Consider the following 7515-nt stretch of genomic DNA (forward strand, 5'->3'; position numbering starts at 1 on the left):
GTGGCATTGTTGTTTTCAGACTAAATATTATGCATTAATATAAGCCTAAATGTGGATAAAACTATGTAAAGGAAAAAGGTTATTCTTGAATGATAATCAGATTGTATTGGAATGCTTGGAATGTGTGATGCATTATTTAAATCATGTAATGTAAAATTATGAGGCTTCATGGGTGTTTCACTATAACATTGGCCGAGTAAAATGCCATATAGTATCAGGAAAAAGTATAGCCTGAAACATACTCCCATTCATAACCATGTATGGACCCCAATAGGCTGACAGTGTGTTCAATAACCCCCCCTCTATCTCTCTGTCAGGGCTGGGGCCAGGCAGGCAAATGCTATAGTACAACATTAACCGGACCAGATGGTTGCCATAGCACAACCACTGTAAATTCAATTTAAGGTAGTTACATCATGACATCATCCAACCAGCAGTCTATATATACACCCCTCCCCAATCTGAGGGATTGAGAACGTTTGGTGGGTCTGGACAGGTACAATCCTAGATAGGAACCTTTTACGGAGGACGTACAGTTTAGGTGTGTACGAGTTTGTGTGGGAGCCCTTTGGACTTTAGAGAACCCCTTTTGGCCCTGTGTGACTGTTTTGGCTGATAAGGTGAACCATGTGCTCAGGTAGCTTTGCCAAGTCCCTGGCATCACCTTGATCCCCCTGGCCATCTTGTGTGTGCTCAGTAACATCCTGCTCTTCTTCCCTGGGGGGCTGGTCGTTGACAACAATGACCATATCACTAAAGAGGTGTGGTACTTTGGGGGCATCATGGGATCTGGGGTTCTGGTAAGTCAACTGTTATGGAAGGGATGGAAAAGGGCTTTAGACGTGGGGCTTTTAATAACTTCTAATAACTCTCTAATGTACACAATTCTAATTTTAATGGTTTTACTTGAATATCTCTATTCAACATGTGGAGAAACATAGAAATGTACCAATATTGTCTTGAGCCTTTCAGAAAACAGTTGAACAGTCAGACAGACATATACAGTTGTGGCTATAGCCTATGTGGTGTGTTTAGGAGCCCGTCTCTGCCTACAAGACAGCTTTAGTGAGATGAACGGTCCCCTTTGAAAAGCTTTGTTTCCTACTGCGAAATGGACTGTGGATTTTGGTTGAGAGGCTGGGAGTGGGTCAGATGTAAATCATTTATAATGTATTATAACTGCATAATAGTATATGAGGTACAATTTGAAACGATCAAAATGAAAGACTGAGGTGGGCTTGAGCAACATGCTTGTGTTATTCCAGCATTGTTAGAATGTGATGAAATGTTCCCAGTGTTCAAAAGACAGTGCCACGCTGTTTTTGCTTCTTTAAGCCAACCTGCCGTTGTCCTTCTTGTTGCCGATGACAGACACCGTAGCCTCCATACTATTCGGATACAAGCCAATATGATTGTCTGTGCTATAGTGAGAATTTACAAAATGGAGAGCAGTCTTCCTGGTCTTATCTAAATGGTTGTATGATGTCTTTCTGTCCAGATCTTAATCAATAGTTGTGTATCTGAATGGTTGTGCGTATATTGTTGCGGTCTGATCCTAATGATTGTGTGCTGTATATCTTTCTGAACAGATGACCCTCCCAGCACTGGTCTTCCTAGGACTCAAAAACAATGACTGCTGCGGTTGCTGTGGCAACGAGAGTTGTGGAAAGAGATTTGCGGTGAGTGACTTTACATGGAGAGAAAAAAAACATGCAACTTAATAACATGTTTATTTAGTTAAAGCATGGGGCATCCAAAGCAGTACACTGGCAATTCACAGGACTCCTATAGACAAAGCCCTCATTATACTGGTGGCCAGCAGATAAGAGAAGCGTACAGTTATGACTATAATTACTGTTCCCTGAAGAAGGCAATGGGGAGTTTGCACACTACCGCCCTCTACTGAAGAGCATTAGATCACGGCTGACAAGGCCAATCAACACCGTGCCTCACCGTAAGCCCGGTCTTCCACAGGTGATAAATCAGATGATTCCTTCTTTCAATTGTGTTCTTGTACCTCATTTCCCTCCTTCATGGAACAGTAGCTATAGTCATAACTGTACATTCCCTTTCAGTAGGTCAACTCAGTGCAAAACAGCTATGGGGATAGAAAATCACACCCTAAGCAGACCCCAGCGGACACCAAATGAAAAGGGCGAAGGCAGACCACACCGAGTTCCAACCCGACAGAAAACCTGCCTTTGTGATACATGAGATTGGCTTACAAGTTATGTTCAAATAAATCCTTTCAGGTAATATACCATATCGCCCAGTCATCATCATCACAATATCCTCACCAGGACCCCTTCAAAATGGTGCACAGTCCAGCTTATTGTCCACTGTATGCTCACATATTGAAAAGATCTCTAAACAAATTGTTTAAGTCAATCTAATCTGATTATGTATCATGAAATAGAAGCACACTTCAATCAATAAATCACATTTCTTTCGTAAAGCTCTTTTTATATCAGCAATTGTCTGTGTTTTACAGATATCCAGCCTAAACCCTATAATGAATAGAGGGTGCAAACACTTGGTCAGGTGGCTTTTCATGCTTTAGGAAGTCAGGGTATGTGGGTGTGATGGTAAGAGACATGGCAGTTAGGGATCAGTTCAGGTCACACCAGCTAGTCAGCAGCACGGGAGAGGCAGCCCAACCAGGTGGATTGGGGACAGGCACAGCCAGGAATCGTCAGGCAAGGGTGTCCTCAGGCGTAGAGTGAGATAAATGGGATAATTAGTGGGGGCATTCAGATCTAATGTTTTATTGATATTCATTCTTTATTGACTATTACACTTCATATTGCACACATTTATGAACATATCCTTTAATAAATCTCAATAACATAATTTCATAAATGTTACATTTTTCTTATTAAAAGTTGTGAAAGGTTTTCTAAACAAGTTCATGCCAAGAACTGCTTGTTCAGTAAGCACAACTTTTATTTTGAAACTATCAGACCAGCTGTGGAAAAAAAAGACTGCTGCAACCTGATTGGCTGAATGCGATGAGCAACATCCGGGACTAGCATTAGGCACTCAAGTATGGTGGTGGAAAATTGACTCCTTTGCAGCCTGAATGGAGAATGTTTTATGTATGAACTTGTGCACTGTGGATAAGAGTGTACAGTCGGCTGCATACATTCACTTTGGACGGTAAAATTATGACTCAATATCGCCATCTGTCGACCTTTGGCTAGATGCCGCCAGACCCCTGGTGGATTGGGCACGTACACAGTTAGGTATTTCCTGCCTTTCGCTGGAGAAACAGCTTCCACAATCCCCTGGGAGAGACACTGTTTAGAAAGCGCTCTACCACGAGCCGGATTAGAAAATTAGAATTTTAAAAAATTGGTCACACAAACTGGTCCGCTCAAGTCTGCTTAATGCTTATAGTATGCTTAATGCTCTTACCGGACACAGGGCATGTACCGCTCTGCTCTTTAGAAGAGAACAGATGGAAAAAGCTCAAAAGCTAGAGACCTGTAGGACATAGTCATGACCTTGGAGGCGAAGGTCACAACGTGACTTTAGAGTTGCCAAAGGAGCACATTATACAGGAGGGATGAACAGATAACGGGTGGAGATCTCCACCACCTGTAGCTGAGGCCAAAGCCACGAGTAGAGTGGACTTGTAGGAGAGGATCTTCAGATCCACCGATTCAAATGGGGCATCAAACAGCACATAGGTTTAGAAACCGGCCTGAGACAGTGCACACCTTTTAAAACCGCACTGCCAGGGGAAGAGCGCTCCAGGAGTGGCATCATCAATTCTCACATGAAACGCTGAATTAGCTGCCATATACACCTTCCAAGGAATTCATCTGCGTTTTGTGGTTTATCGCTTGTGGAAGGCGTGGCTTCCGGTGAGGCACGGTGTTCATTGGCCTTGTCAGGCGTGATTCTAATGTTCTTCATTAGAGGGAGTTACCGCGCGAACACCCAATGTACGGAATTCACCGACTGAAGGGAAACAAAGAGCAGGCAGTTAGCTACAGCGCTCTCTTACCACCCGACCAATAGTATTATTGATCTCATACTGGTACCATACTGCAGCATTGTTTAGGACGGTGCCATTGCTTTCAACAGATTTTGGGGCAAAAGGATCAATTGATTGATTGTCCATTGTTGCATTGGTTGGCTCAAGGAAATAATTATTTCAAACTGTTGCTGATATATCAAGCTGATATGCTCACAGAATAAGTAAGACCTAAAGTTCATTCTGACCTAGGATCAGGAGCCCAGACCTGTCCATATAATCTTATCAATTATGGTCTGAAAGCCAAACGGATCCTTACTCAGACGCTGTATGGACACGGGCCCTGAACACTAGTGTTAGTCCACTGAGTTAAAAGTAGGAGGGGCTAACGAAGTCTATTTGAGTCACTTGGATGGCCTGTGTTCAATACCCAGATTGATTGAATTGAACCTCGACCTGTGATCTTTATTTTCCTCAGATGTTCACCTCGATCATCTTTGCTGCGGTAGGGGTTCTGGGGGCTGGCTACTCCATCATTGTGTCTGCTGTTGCCATTCATAATGGACCAATGTGCCTCTATACCAATGGTACAACAGAGTTATGGACCAACCCCTTTGTTGACGGGTAAGAACGGTTTTACCACTCAAACACATTGTAACCTCTTGAAGCTAGGGGGCACTATTTTTATGTTTGGAAAAATAACATTCCCAAAGTAAACGGCCTATTTCTCAGGACCAGATGCTAGAATATGCATATAATTAACAGATTAGGATAGAAAACACTCTAAAGTTTCCAAAACGGTCAAAATTTGGTCTGTGAGTTAAACAGAACTGATATTGCAGGCTACAACCTGAGGAAAATCCAATCAGGAAGTGCCCCTGTTTTTGAAACCTCTCTGTTCTTATGCATCCCTATTGCCCATTTAAAGGGATATAAACCAGATTCCTTTTTCTATGGCTTCTCTAAGGGGTCAACAGCCTTTAGATGTAGTTTCAGGCTTTTATTTTGAAGAATGAGCGTGAACAACCACATTGCGTAAGTGGATAGGTGGGGGCTCTCAGAGTGAGTTGTGCGCAAAAGAGAAAGGCGGCCATTGTTACTCCCGGTCCTAGTGAAAAGCCAACTGTCCCGGTTGATATATTATCGAATAGATATTTGAAAAACACCCTGAGGATTAATTATAAAAAAAACATTTGACATGTTTCTTTGGACATTATGGATATAATTTGGAATTTTTGTCTGCGTTGTCGTGACCGCTATTTCCGGTGGATTCCTGGGCATAACACACCAAACTAACGGAGTTATTTGGATATAAAAAATATCTTTATGGAACAAAAGGAACATTTGTTTTCTAACTGGGAGTCTCGTGAGTGAAAACATCCGAAGATCAAAGGTAAACGATTAATTTGATTGCTTTTCTGATTTTCGTGACCAAGTTACCTGATGCTAAGTGTACTTATTGTTTTGTCGAGCGATCGCTAAACTTACACACGCTTGTATTGCTTTCGCTGTAAAGCATAATTTCCAAATCTGAGATGACAGGTGGATTAACAAAAAACTAAGCTGTGTTTTGCAATATTGCACTTGTGATTTCATGAATATTAATATTTTCTAGTAATATTATTTGACTGTGGCGCTATGCTATTTCCCTCATTAAAATACAAATGAATTTAAAATTTTTGGACATACGTTTTTCTGGATTTTTTTGTTGTTATTCTGTCTCACTGTTCAAATAAACCTACCATTAAAATTATAGACAGATCATTTCTTTGTCAGTGGGCAAACATACAAAATCAGCAGGGGATCAAATAGTTTTTCCCCCTCATTGTACCTCAAATCAAATCAAATTTATTTATATAGCACTTCGTACATCAGCTGATATCTCAAAGTGCTGTACAGAAACCCAGCCTAAAACCCCAAACAGCAAGCAATGCAGGTGTAGAAGCACGGTGGCTAGGAAAAACTCCCTAGAAAGGCCAATACCTAGGAAGAAACCTAGAGAGGAACCAGGCTATGTGGGGTGGCCAGTCCTCTTCTGGCTGTGCCGGGTGGAGATTATAACAGAACATGGCCAAGATGTTCAAATGTTCATAAATGACCAGCATGGTCGAATAATAATAAGGCAGAACAGTTGAAACTAGAGCAGCAGCACAGTCAGGTGGAAGTTGAAACTGGAGCAGCAGCATGGCCAGGTAGACTGGGGACAGCAAGGAGTCATCATGTCAGGTAGTCCTGGGGCATGGTCCTAGGGCTCAGGTCAGTTGAAACTGGAACAGCAGCATGGCCAGGTGGACTGGGGACAGCAAGGAGTCATCATGTCAGGTAGTCCTGGGGCATGGTCCTAGGGCTCAGGTCCTCCGAGAGAGAGAAAGAAAGAGAGAAGGAGAGAATTAGAGAACGCACACTTAGATTCACACAGGACACCGAATAGGACAGGAGAAGTACTCCAGATATAACAAACTGACCCCAGCCCCCCGACACAAACTACTGCAGCATAAATACTGGAGGCTGAGACAGGAGGGGTCAGGAGACACTGTGGCCCCATCCGAGGACACCCCCGGACAGGGCCAAACAGGAAGGATATAACCCCACCCACTTTGCCAAAGCACAGCCCCCACACCACTAGAGGGATATCTTCAACCACCACCTCGGTCACTCAGATAAGATTCAGCACACTGCAATGTATTTTACTTTTTGCTGAACTTCACCATTTTCACCAGTGACTACCTGAATAACCACACCCTGTGGAAGGACTGTACAGCACCTGAGGGCATTGTGACCTGGCACCTGACCCTGTTTTCCATGCTGCTGGTGATGGGCCTGCTGCAGGCTGTACTCTGTGCCATCCAGGTCATCAACGGACTCATCGGTGCCATCTGTGGAGACTGCTGTGGCCGCTGTGGGGTAGGAGGACCAACCCTCGTCTTGAAGCACCACAATCTTAAATAAACATCTAGCCCATATGCCAAATTGGGGTCACAAATACTTTTGCTCTAGTGGAACATACCTTTTAACTAATTGTATTCTAAAGCCCAGAGCTGGACTGGACCTGCCCACATCTAACACTCAATAAGGCTAGCCCCCTATTGACATTTTCACCCACCTGTGTCACTGACCTCTCGTGCCATGTGTTGTCTGACCATGAACTCCAGTGAGCTTTGCAACAATTAGCTCATCCATGATTGTCACACTAATACTCAAATACAAACATATTTATACAGTGTAAGAGTTGATTTGAAAGTTTTGTCCTGTGTTTGTCTTTCAGAGTACTGATGGTGCAGTCTAAGGATGTTTGAGCCTCTCAGAAGACTTGTTATAACTGGCTTTCTATGAGGTGTATTTAATTTTAGTTAAATATATATATATATATTTTTAAATTCAACAATTTCCTACCTACCTTGATGGCCTTTTGCTATATAGAAAATATTAGATTTATTTAAATGAAGATAATACTTTTGAATAATACATTTGATTACGTTAATATGTTTAAAACATGATAGCACTTTTTACAAGTTATATTATAATTTAATATTATG

The 7515-nt window shown here is 42.4% G+C and overlaps 1 pseudogene; it reads left to right on the forward strand.

Annotated features, from left to right (window-relative positions):
- Positions 1-627: 627 nt before the first annotated feature.
- On the forward strand, positions 628-7055 carry LOC109897231 (transmembrane 4 L6 family member 4-like; annotated as a pseudogene).
- Positions 7056-7515: the final 460 nt, after the last annotated feature.

Source organism: Oncorhynchus kisutch, linkage group LG10 (assembly GCF_002021735.2).
Source record: "Oncorhynchus kisutch isolate 150728-3 linkage group LG10, Okis_V2, whole genome shotgun sequence".
Lineage (NCBI taxonomy): Eukaryota > Metazoa > Chordata > Actinopteri > Salmoniformes > Salmonidae > Oncorhynchus > Oncorhynchus kisutch.